Source organism: Pongo abelii, chromosome 1 (genome assembly GCF_028885655.2).
Source record: "Pongo abelii isolate AG06213 chromosome 1, NHGRI_mPonAbe1-v2.0_pri, whole genome shotgun sequence".
NCBI classification, from domain to species: Eukaryota; Metazoa; Chordata; class Mammalia; order Primates; family Hominidae; genus Pongo; species Pongo abelii.
In genome coordinates, this window is record NC_071985.2 from 227,467,071 (window position 1) to 227,480,273 (window position 13,203).

At 44.1% G+C, this 13,203-nt stretch overlaps 1 non-coding gene across 1 annotated transcript; it reads right to left on the bottom strand.

Moving 5' to 3' along the window:
* Positions 1 to 8,235: 8,235 nt before the first annotated feature.
* Positions 8,236 to 8,334, bottom strand: LOC112131601 (small nucleolar RNA U13). Its single transcript, XR_002913625.1, has one exon. It is a non-coding gene; the product is annotated as a small nucleolar RNA U13 (small nucleolar RNA).
* Between the last annotated feature and the right edge of the window lie 4,869 nt (positions 8,335 to 13,203).

Sequence of the window (13,203 nt, forward strand, 5' to 3'; positions counted from 1 at the left end):
GCTCGAATGTAAAAAGAAAAGAAGACTGTGGGCCGGGCGCGGTGACTTAAGCCTCTAATCCCAGCACTTTGAGAGGCCGAGGCGGGTGGATTGCCTGAGCTCAGGAGTCCGCTACCAGCCTGGGCAACACGGTGAAATCCCGTCTCTATTAAAATACAAAAAATTAGCCAGACGGGGCGGCGTGCGCCTGTAGTCCCAGGTACTCGGGAGGCTGAGGCAGGAGAATGGCGTGAACCCGGGAGGTGGAGCTTGCAGTGAGCCGAGATCGCGCCACTGCACTCCAGCCTGGGCGACAGAGCGAGACTCCGTCTCAAAAAAAAAAAAAAAAAAAAGAAACGAGACTGTGCGCGCACGGAGGCGCAATGACGGCGAGCCTAAGGTGGGAACACTCAGCTCCATACCACTCTCCCCGCACCTAGCACGTCCCCAGCAGCAGGCTTGGTGGGCACCCAAGGCCAGAGCCAGGACTGGGGGAGGCAAGCCAGGAAGCCAGGAAGCCAGGAAGCCAGGTACAGCGTCTCCAGAAGTTTCCACTCGAGGGTGCCCACGCTGCGTGTGCGCAGCAGGAGACTGAGCACCCCCTTACAGTCTGCACTGGAAGCACCTCGCTTGCCTCCCCTCATCCAAGCCTCCCCAAAGACACAATTAAACGCTACAGAGGATTATTTAACAAGATCTGGGATCCTCAGAGCCGTGAGGATGATGACGGGCTGAAGCCCGTATCGAGCCTAATTCTTCCAACCATTGCATAGTCAGCAGTAAACTATGCAAGAGGGAAAAGGAAATAGGCGAGGGAATTGGAGTTTGTTTCCAAATTCCTATTTGGCCGTCAGTATCATGGTATCAGCAGAAACTCCTTGGCTTCCTTCGTTCTTGTTTCCAGCCTTACTTTCCAATTTGGGAACATCCTAAGGAAGGCGCTGGACTAATGGCCGGGGCTGGGTTCTCTCTGGTCCTGCCTCTGCCAATGGTACACGGTGGCATTGGGGAAGTCGTGGCTTCTACGAGCTTTGTTTTCCTTACATAAAAATGTACATAAGGCCGGGTGCGGTGGCTCACTCCTGTAATCCCAGCACTTTGGGAGGCCAAGGCAGGCAGATCACAAGGTCAGGAGTTCAAAACCAGCCTGGCCAAAATGGTGAAACCCTGTCTCTACTAAAACTACAAAAAAAAATTAGCCAGGCGTGGTAGCAGGTGCCTGTAATCCCAGCTACTCAGGAGGCTGAAGCAGAGAATCGCTTGAACCCGGGAGGCGGAGGTTGCAGTGAGCCAAGATGGCACCATTGCACTCCAGCCTGGGCGACAGAGCGAGACTCCATCTCAAAAAACAAAAAAAAAAAAGAAAAAAGAAAAAAAATTTATATAATACCTACTGTGGCAGATCACGAGTTGTCATGAAGGTCAGAGAAAACTTGTAAAAGTTCTTTTGAAAACGTAAGATACTCTAGAACTGGAAGGCATAATAACAGTTGCTGTTTGCTCTTTATCATTGACAGTTCTGAAGCAGCTCTCTAAGTATCTGGCCAGTCATTTTCATTTTATTTATTTACTTATTTATTTGAGACAGGGTCTTGCTTTGTCACCTAGGAGGTACAGTGGCACACACACAGTTCACTGCAGCCTTGACATCTCGGGCTCAAGTGATCCTCCCACCACAGCCCAGCCCAGATATGGGGTTTCACCATGTTCGCCAGGCTGGTCTCAAACTCCTGAGCTCAAGCAACCCTGCCCACCTCAGCCTCCCAAATTGCTGGGATTACATGTGTGAGCCACTAATGCCGGGCTTACTTTATTATTCTTTTTTTTTTTTTTTTTTTTTTTTTTTGAGACAGGGTCTCACTGTGTAACCCAGGCTGGAGTGCAGTGGTGCAAACATGGCTCACTGCAGCCTCAACCTCCCAGTCTCAAGCAATCCTCCTGCCTCAGCCTCCTGAGTAGCTGGGACTACAGGTACATGCCATGATACCTGGCTAATTTGTTTGTTTTTTGTATAGACAGGTTGTTGTTAAATTGCCTAGGCTGGTCTTGAACATCTGTGCTCAAGCAACCTTCTTGCCTTGGCCTCCAAAGTGCTGAGATTACAGGCATCAGCCACTAGGCACAGCCCTATTTTCATTGTAAATCGCAGTACCCTTGTTTGAAGTTGCAGGAATTAAGAAAGCAAGCCCTGGTGACTTAAATGGAGACTTACAAAACACATAGTGTTTAATTTTTTTCTATGTTATTTCCTGTTTGTGCTTACAAAGCCTATTTAACCCACTAACCCACTAGGCCAAACTAATGCAACTAGACTGCCTCCACACTGGGTTCTGAAAGCAAGGAGGAAATGCACGCTTACCTATGAGTAAAGGGTAGATCTAACTTATAAATAACACCTGGGCTGGCCTGAGAATAGAGTCACCCATGATAGGCTCAGGAATTGTAAGAAGAAATGCTTTCAATATCCAAACACTCATCTCCATTACTCAGCTATCTTCATTCATTCACTGACTTCTCAAAATCCTCTGAGGATTTTGCTGGGTATTAAGCTTAGAGAAGGAACTGCAAGCTGCCCTCCAGCAAGGGAGACCAAAGGACAACCACAGAGTTCCATTATGAGTATTCCAAGGATTGTGTGTACTAAGCGCTGAGGAAGACAGAGGAGACACCACCTCCATGGAAGGACGTTGGGAAAGTTGGTCAAGATGGGCCTCAAGGGCTGGATGGGAGCCTGGGAAACCATGGCAAAAACCCATCTCTACAAAAAATACAAAAATTAGCTGGGTGTGATGGTACACAACTGTAGTTCCAGCTACTCGGGAGGCTGAGGCAGGAGGATTGCTTGAGCCTGAGAATCGGAGTTTGCAGTGAGCAAAGATCATGCCACTGCACTCCAGCCTGGACAACAGAGTGAGACCCTGTCTCAAAAAAAAAAAAAAAAAAAAAAGCCAGATGGGGCAGAAACATCCCACAGTATTGCGGCTGTCTCAGGCCAGTTGTCCCCTATTTAGTCGTTCGCTGACCCTCACAAATGTCTGCATCGCCTGCATTTCTATACAGGCTCAGGCACTGTTCTTGCCACTGGGCAAGTCAAGGACAGGGACAAGTTCCTACGGTTATGAGAGCTTACATTTTGGTAGAGCAGACAGACAATAAAATAAAACATAAATAAGTAGAATGGTTTCCTGTGTGATAGACACTCTGAAGTGAACAAAGCCGGGAAATGGGATAGGGAATGCCTCGCTGAGTGAGTGGAATGGTGGGTGGGATGTTGTTTTAGCTGGAGCTGTGTGTATATTGAGGGGAAGAGCATATTGGTCACAGGGAACAGCCTGTACAATGGCCCTGAGGAGGCAGTTAGCTTAGTTTGAGGGACTGACAGGACCACAGACAGGAATGAAAGAAGTCAGAACTCGGACGGACATGGTGGCTCACACCTGTAATCCTAGCACTTTGGGAGGCCAAGGCGGGCAGATTATGAGGTCAGGAGTTCAAGACCAGCCTGACCAACATGGTGAAACCCCATCTCTACTAAAAATACAAACAAAAGGAAAAAGAAAAAATTAGCTGGGCGTGGTGGTGAGTGCCTGTAATCCCAGCTACTCAGGAGGTTGAGGCAGGAGAATCGCTTGAACCTGGGAGGTGGAGATTGCAATGAGCCAAGATCGCACCACTGCACTGCAGCCTGGGCAAGAGAGCAAAACTCCATCTCAAAAAAAAAAAAAAAAAAAACGCAGAAGAAGAAGTCAGAACTCGAAGGGACTTGGCCCTGATGAGGAGTTTGGGTTTTATTATAAATGTAGCAGAAATCCATCTGTAGAAATTTTCAGCAGAGAACTCATATTATCTAAACTTTTTGAGAGCCAGGACTCTGTTTCTTTTTCTTTTCTTTCTTTCTTTTTTTTTTTTTTTTTGAGATAAGCTCTTCCTCTGTTGCCCAGGCTGAAGTACAGTGGCATGATCTGGTTCACTGCAGTCTCAACCTCCCGGGCTCAAACAATCCTCCCACCTCAGCCTTCTGAGAAGCTGTGATTACAGGTGTGTGCCACATGCTCAGCTAATTAAAAAAAAAAAATCTTTGTAGAGATGAGGTCTATCTATATTGCCCAGGATGGTCCTGAACTCCTGGGCTCAAGCAACCTTCCTGTCTCAGCTGCCCAAAGTGCTGGGATTGTAGGTGTGAGCCACCATGCCCAGCCAGGACTCTCTTTCTTAATGTTTTCCAACCATTTATTGAACTGAATTGAATTTCACTCACTCTTCCAAGAATTAGCTGTCTGACTTTGGCCAAATCCCTTCACAGACAACTGTCCCACAGGGTCTTCTTTGCACTTAGTAGGCATTAGCCCAGTGTTTGTTGGATGGAGACCTGCAGCTGCCTCACTGTCATAGGAAGTCAGAGGATGACTCCATCCAACTCCAGCATTTGCATGAGTCTGTGACCTCAGGCTGCTGAAATGATCATAGAGTTATCCATGCTTCTCCAAATGCTTGGTTCCAGGTGCCTTATTACAGCCCATTTCTCTCCAGAATGACCCAAACCCCTCCCTGTACTCTCGGCCACAAAGGGGAAATTAACAGTAACATAAAAAGTTAAGCAGGTGAGAGAACATTATCACTCTTGTCAACAATAAAATCTGCTGCTGATCTTCAGTTGTGAGGACAGGCACATCTATTATTTATAGAATACAGATTGTTAAATATTAAATACTTGAGCCTGGGATAGTGTGAAGGTAAAACCAGGAGTGTAAACTTGTCAAAATCATAAAAATGGTAATTCTTTGCAAGGGTGAAGTGCACCTACATTTATTACTGCTTTTATTGCACTATAAATTAAGGGGGGAAGCCCATGATGTGTCAATTCCAAGTTCTTTTTTTTTTCTTTTGAGACGGAGTCTCGCTCTGTCACCCAGGCTGGAGTGCAATGGCGCGATCTAGGCTCACTGCAACCTCCACCTCCCAGGTTCAAACAATTCTCCTGTCTCAGCCTCCCGAGTAGCTGGCACTACAGGTACATGCCAACACGTCCAGCTAATTTTTGTATTTTTAGTAGAGACGGGGTTTCACCATATTGGTCAGGCTGGTCTCAAATTCCTGACCTCAGGTGATCCACCCACCTCGTCCTCCCAAAGTGCTGGGATTACAGGCGTGAGCCACCGCACCCGGCTGTCAATTTCAAGTTCTAAGTGATAAGCATTATCGTTGGGATGGCATCTGTCTGTACCTAGCTCTGCTTCACAAACAGCTCCTAGCCGACTTGCCTAGAACTATGAGCTATTTCTTCTGGGAAGGTGGTAAGAGAGAGGTTTTCTTCCTTATTTACCACGTGACAGAATGGCAGGCAAGTCAAACATTTAATGAACTGGTAATTTTTCTTGTAGTTACTTGCACCTATGTCCAAAGGTTCGTGTTGATGAAGGCAAAAATACTTCTTAAAAACATTGAAAGTCGAGGCTGGGTGCAGTGGCTCACGCCTGTAATTCCAGCACTTTGGGAGGCTGAGGTGGGTGGATCACCTGAGGTCAGGAGTTCAACACCATCCTGGCCAACACGGTAAAACCCTCATCTCTGCTAAAAATACAAAAATTAGCCGGTGTGCCTGCGCATACCTGTAATCCCAGCTATCTGGGAGTCTGAGGCAGGAGAATGGTTTGAACCCTGGAGGCAGAGGTTGTAGTGAGCCAAGATCGAGACTGGGCGACAGAGTGAGACTTTGTCTCCAAAAAAAAAAAAAAAAATCTTAAAAGTTGCCAAACATCTTAATTTTTTTTTTTTTTTTTTTTTGAGACTGGATTTTGCTCTTGTTGCCCAGGCTGCTGGAGTGCAGTGATGCAATCTTGGCTGACTGCAACCTCCGCCTCCCAGGTTCAAGCAATTCTCCTGCCTCAGCCTCCTGAGTAGCTGGGATTACAGGCACACACCACCCTGACCGGCTAATTTTTTGTTCTTTTAGTAGAGACAGGGTTTCACCATGTTGGCCAGGCTGGTCTCGAACTCCTGACCTCGTGATCCACCCGCCTCAGCCTCCCAAAGTGCTGGGATTACAGGCGTGAGCCACCGCACCTGGCCTCATCTTAATTTTTATATGATTTTGACATCCCTCAATTTACCCTAATTTATTTCTGCCCTGAATTTTTCATGCAAATTTAGAACTTAACCCACCACCATTTGCTTCATGACATGAAGTGAGATACCATGAGATGTTTCAGTCTGCCCCTAAGGACTCATAGATGTAAGAACTTGATTTCTTGATTTACTGCTCATAAGAAAATGATTTTTTCCTCTCTTCTTACAAAGAAGATTTGCACATCCAATTTGTTTCTCCTTTTTAAAAAATGTGTTGAATTAAGCCAAAATATTTCCAATGAAGCACCTGATTCAAACACAAATTCTGTGCCCTGGAATATGCAGCCTCATGTTTAATAAGTACCCAGCAGGGATTATGCATTAAATTATCTCCCTTAAAAACTTTTTGATAGATTTATCAGTATTTGGATTAATTTTAATGTTAAAGACTTAAATCCTTAATATTTCCACTTTAGGTAGGGAAAGAAAACTACAACTTAATTGTATAGCAATTTAACCTTGATTATCTTTTTTTCTGATTGAACCCTATACAATGATATCAAATTCAAAAATTAACCTTGCCCGCAGGATGGATAATTAGTCAAAACCAGGGAAAAGTCAGAATAAATTAACAATAAAATCAATCCCTTCATTTTATGTCACATTCTGGGAATTCTGAGGCACATTTTCAATACGAGCCCATCACCTTCTTCCAAATTCTGCTGAAGTTATATTCTGGAAAGATCTAGTCTACTTTTAGAGATGGGCAAACTGAGGTTAAGCAAAATTACATAATGACAAGAGTAATAATCAGAAGAAGAAATGATTCAGGAAGAGACTAACCAGGAAAGAGGGAAAAACCAGAGTTCAGAGGAGCTGAGATGACCTGCCCAAGGAGAGAGTAAGGACTGGGGATAAGACAGAGGGAAAATTGCTTTCAAAAAGCTGCTGGCAGCCAGGTGTGGTGGCTCATGCCTGTAATCCCAGAACTTTTGGCAGCTAAGGCGGGAGGATCGCTTGAGCTCAGGAATTTGAGACCAGCCTGGGCAACATAGCCAGACCTTGTCTCTACTAAAAATAAAAAGATAAAAATTAGCCACGTGCAGTGGTGCAAGCCTGTAGTCCCAGTTACACAGGAGGCAGAGTCAGAAGGATTGCTTGAGTCCAAGGAGGTCGAGGCTGTGGTAAGCAGTGACTATACTGTTGCATTCCAGCCTGGGAGACAGAGCAAGGCCCTGTCTCAAAAAAAAAAAAAAAAAAAAAAAAAGCCAGTGAGCAACCATCCATCCAGTTTAGATCAGGAAGGCAGAGCGTGCTCAGAGAAAGATCTCTGGTGAAAAAAGGAGACTTAATAGAATAGATGGAATAATTGAGAGCTTAAAAAATAATTAAGGAAAGGATTAACACAAGTCATGCAAGAAAAAAAGGAAAAGAAAGGCAATTAGACACTCTAGGAAAAACAAGCGTATACAAGAAATAATGGCCCGCAAATGAAGCAAATGAAATGTGTCATAATGTTAAGCACTAGGTGGAACATGACAGATTTTTTTTCACATTTGGGAAAATGGCGTACAGCTCACTACCGGGCCAGGCAACAAACATTCCTGAGAATGGTATCATAATGGGAAGCCGTTCATGGGTTTCTGACTTTTAAAGTCAAGCTGCAGACATCGCACCCAAGACTTGGTTGTGTTGGCAAGATAGAATGCAAATGTTAACAAGCACTAACACGTGAAAAAGTTAAAAAGTGAAACTGATAGATGTTACAATGAGGAGAGGAGGAAAAATGGGGTGTGAATATCCTTGTCTGATCAAGTGAAATTGTGGAAAGTGGATATACAAGAAATCAAAATAGATCCTTTTGCAGTTCATTAGCATAATGTGAAAAAACGTTTTAAATGGTCCATTTTTGGTCGGGTGCGGTGGCTAATGCCTGTAATCTCAGCACCTTGGGAGGCCTCCAGTGATCTGCCCGCCTCAGCCTCCCAAAGTGCTGGGATTACAGGCATGAGCCTCTGTGCCCAGCCAGATTTTCTATTTCTTCTTGAATCCTTTCTTGAGTTTTTCCCCTTCTCTTAATGGTTGATATTTATATTATTACAGTACTTAAATTATTCTATCCATCACCTTTCTAACTTTTAATAGGCTTACATTTTGATTTCTTATTTTATTTTATTTTTCTTTATTTCATGTCAGATGGGTAACGTCCTGATGTCGTAACTCATTTTGAGGGAGGCACTCTCACATATGCTCGTGAAAACCTAATCATCATGTGTGAGCAACACATATTCACTCCTTCAAACCCAAAGAATGGACTCGGAGACACGAAGAACAGTGGAAGTGAGACTTTTAATGGAAGTCTTGCAAGATGGGGCGTCTGGTAGGCAGGCACAGCCAGGGCAGCTACAGCAGGTAATTGATCTCCTAGCACACAGTCCCTCCCCCAGTTGCTCATTGGTCTAGTACTATGGGGTTACAGTCTTCCTGGACGTCACCTAAGTTTCATTATCCCCCTTTAAGGTCAGACCCAGGTCCCCTTCCCTGCTAAAGTTTTGATTTCCCAATAATGAAACTTTCTTCCCTTTTATGGGCTGACCCCTCCTCTACATTCTGTTCGCTTATCGTGACCTTCTAGGTGCATGAGCCATCAGGTTTGCTACATCCGCAGGCTGGCTGCCAGTACTCAGATTTATCATACTTGAAAATGGACTATTTATGTATTTATTTTTGAGATGGAGTTTCCCCCTTGTTGCCCAGGCTGGAATGCAATGTCAGAATCTTGGCTCACTGCAACCTCTGCCTCCTGGGTTCAAGCAATTCTCCTGCCTCAGCCTCCCAAGTAGCTGGGATTACAGGCACCTGCCACCACCACAAGCTAATTTTTTGTATTTTTAGTAGAGACGGGGTTTCACCATGTTGGTCAGGCCGGTCTCAAACTCCCCACATTAGGTGATCCGCCCTCCTCAGCCTCCCACAGTGCTGGGATTACAGATGTGAGCCACCGTGCCAGGCCAAGAGAATTTCTTGAACCCGGGAGGTAGAGGTTGCAGTGAGCTGAGCTTGCACCACTGCACTCCAGCCTGGGTGATAGAGCAAAACTCTGTTTCAAAAAGAGAAGAAGAAAGGAGCAGGAGGAGGAGGAGGGGAAGGGGAAGTGGAAGGGGAGGGGGTACCTATAACGAGTAAGCAAATTGTATTAGTAATCAAAAACCTTCCTCTACACACAAACACACACACACACACAAAGCCCAGGCCTAGAATTCACTGGTGAATCCTACCAAATGTTTAAAGAATTAACAACAATCCTTCACAAGCTCTCCCAAAAATTAAAGCGGGCGGGAATACTTCTCAACCTATTCTCTAAGACCAGTATTCCCTAGTACCAAAACCATACAAAGGCATCACAAGAAAATCACATACCAATAGACCTTGTGAAGATACACAAAAAGCTCTACAAACTAGCAAATTGAATCCAGCAAATACTAGCAAATCAAATACTAACAAATTGAATCCATATAAAAAAGATTATAGGCCAGGCGCGGTGGCTCACGCCTGTAATCCCAGAATTTGGGGAGGCTGAGGCGGATGGATCATGTGAGGTCAGGAGTTTGAGACCAGCCTGGCCAACATGGTGAAACCCCGTCTCTACTGAAAATACAAAAATTAGCTGGGCAGGATGGTGAGCGCCTGTAATCCCAGCTACTTGGGAGGCTGAGGCAAGAGAATGGCTTGAACCCGGAAGGCAGAGGCTGCAGTGAGCCAAGATCGCACCACTGCACTCCAGCCTGGGCGACAGAGCAAGACTCCGTCTCAAAAACAACAACAACAACTAAAAAAGATTATAGTGGGGCATGGTGGCTCATGCCTGTAATCCCAACACTTTGGGAGGCTGACATAGAAAGATCGCTTGAGGCCAGGAGTTCAAGACCAGCCTGGGCAACACAGCAAGACCCTGCCTCTACCAAAAAAAAAAATTTAATTAACGGGGTGTGGTGGCACATGCCTGTAGTCCCAGCTACTCAGAAGGCTGAGGCGAGAGGATTGCTTGAGCACAGGAATTGGAGACTGCAGTGAGCTATGATTGTGACACTACACTCCAGCCTGGAGGAGACAGCAAGCCCCTCTATAAAAAAAAAAAAAAAGAGAAATCAAGAAAGAAAGAAATTAACATTCTAAATAAATGGAATCTATGTTCACAGATTGGAAGACAATACTGTTAAGATGCCAACTCCCCACATTAGTCCACAGATTGAGCACAATCCCTATTAGAGCAATGAGGAAGACAGTTAAACTATAACCTAAGAAGCAGCAGTTGCAAACATGCTATGTGACAGTTTCCAGGGCTTAACTCCCCACATGGCACAATCAGCTCTGAATGTAAGAGCAAAGACTATACAAATCATAGAAGGAAACACAGGAGTAAAAAATCTTCACGACCTTGGATTAGGCAATAATTTCTTAGAAACATCTCGAAAAGTGCAAGTAACAAAAGAAAAAATAAATTGAACTTCATTAAAAATTTAAACTTTGGTCATGTAAAGAACACCATTCAAGAAAATAAAAAGGATAACCCATAGAATGAGAGAAAATATATGCAATCATATATCTGTAAGGGTCTAGTATCCAGAATATGTAAACAATTGTTACAGCTTAGCAATAAACAGGCAATCCAAGTTAAAAATGACTGAAAGGTTTGTATAGACATTTCTCCAAAGAAAATATATAAATGACCAATAAGCTCATGAAAAAATAAGCTCAAAATAATTAGGGATATATGCAAATCAAAACCACAATTAGACACCACTTTACATCCATCACGATGGCTATAAGAAGAAAGACAGCCAGGTGAGGTAACTCATGCCTGTAATCTCAGCAGTCTGGGAGGCCAAGGCAGGAGGATCACTTGAGCCCAAGAGTTTAGACAAGCCTGGGCAACATAGCAAAACCTTATCTCTACAAATATTTTTTTAAAAAAATAATCAGGCATGGTGGTGTGCATCTGTGGCCCCAGCTACTCAGGAGGAAGTTTGAGGTGGGAGGATTGCTTGGACCCAAGATGTTGAGGGCAGTGAGCCATGATCATGCCATTGCACTTCAGCCTGGGCAACACAATGAGACCCTATCTCAAAAGAAGAAGAGGCTCAAGAGGTTGAGGACAGTTAGCTGTGATCATGCCACTGCACTTCAGCTTGGGCAACAGGTTGAGACCCTAACTCAAAAGAAGAAGAGGCCCAAGAGGTTGAGGACAGTGAGCCGTGATCATGCCACTGCACTTCAGCCTGGGCAACAGAGTGAGACCCTATCTCAAAAGAAGAAGAAGAAGTCTGAGAAGTTGAAGGCAGTGAGCTGTGATCATGACACTGCACTTCAGCCTGGGCAACAGGGTGAGACCCCATCTCAAAAGAAGAAGAAGAAGAAAGAAGGAGAAGGAGAAGAAGGAGGAGGAGGGGAAGAAGGAGGAGAAGAGGAGAAGGACAGACAGAAAAATAACAAGTATTGGTAAGGATGCCAGGGGTTGAGAAGAAGGAATAATAAGAGTCCTTGCCAATGAAGATAGGGGTTTCTTTTTTGCAGGGACAAAAATGTTCTGGTTTTAGAGAATGGTGCACAGTGGATTTAGAGATGGTTGCACAACTTTGTGGATATGTGTACTAAAAACCAATGAATGGTACACTTTAACAGAGTGAATTTTATGACCTGTGAATTATATATCTCATTAAAGCAGTGATGAAAAATAAAAAGAGAGAAAAGGGCAGAGAGGGAAGAGGTAGAATGTTTGAGCTAAATCTTCATCTTCCTATTTAGGAGTCAGAAGGTATTGTCCAAAACTGAAAAATCAAATCAGAGAGGTGTATTAGTCTGTTTTCACACTGCTATAAAGATACTACCCAAGAGTGGGTAATTTATAAAGGAAAGAGGTTTAATTGGCTCACAGTTCTGCGTAACTGGGGAGGCCTCAAGAAACTTATCATCGTGGCGGCAGGGGAAACAGGCATGTCTTACATGGCAGCAGGAGAGAGAGAGAAAGTGAAGCGGGAAGAGCCCCTTATAAAACTATCATATCTCGTGAGAACTCACTCAATATCACTTCAGCCTGGGCAACAGGGTGAGACCTTATCTTGAAAGAAGAAAGAAGGAGAAGGAGAAGGAGGAGGAGGAAGAGAAGAAGGAGGAGAAGAGGAGAAGTACCACTGCACTTCAGCCTGGGCAACAGGGTGAGACCCTATCTCAAAAGAAACATGAGCAAAACCGTCCCCATGAGCCTATCACCTCCCTCCCCTGACACGTGGGGATCACGGGTCCCTCCTTCCACATGTGGGAATTACAATTCAAGATGAGATTTGGGTGGGGACACAGAACCAAACCATATCAAGAGGTATGATCATAGAACAGCAGAGGAAATTCCAGAAGAATTAAAGAAAGAAACAGTTAAAATTGCTTTGGGGACTGGGGTGAGAATGCCGCTTTTCAACATTATTATCTTTCTGCTTTTTTTTACTTGTTATTGTATGTATATTATTTTGGTATGTCAACTTAAAATAATCAAAATGGTCAGAATCTGGTTTAAAGGGAGTTTATTCAGGCACAAAGTTTGAAGATGAGCTGCCTGGGAAGCACAGATTCCAAAGAATGGAAGTCAGTGCTCCAAAGTGTAGAAGTTTGCGATTCTTTATATAGACAAAGCTTGGGGAAGCGTAACAGAATCTCAACGTCTTTCTATATAAGGTTTAATGCATAATTACAATATCTGGTTGGTTGAGGTAGTCTTTTTCCTTTTGGGAAAGGTATATTTAACCTTCCACACTAAAGATGTAATAGACATGGGGTCTTTTGCCCCATCTGGTCTAAGTTAGGCACGGGACAATAAAGGAGGCAGTTCATCTACAACAAAGATCAGTGATTGGAAGGGGAGGAGGTTTGGTCTCTGGTCTCTCCCAGTCATTTACAGAACAAGAGCAATGAGGAAGAGAGTTAAACTATCACCTGAGAGCAGAAGTTGCATACATGCTGTGTCAGTTTCCAGGGCTTAACTCCCCACATGGCATAATAAATTTAGAGAGTCCTGAATATTTTTTCTTTTACAGATATAAAATAGATAGATAGATAGATAGAGATATATATTCAAAATGCAAGCATATTTTCGAGACTTTTTTTTTT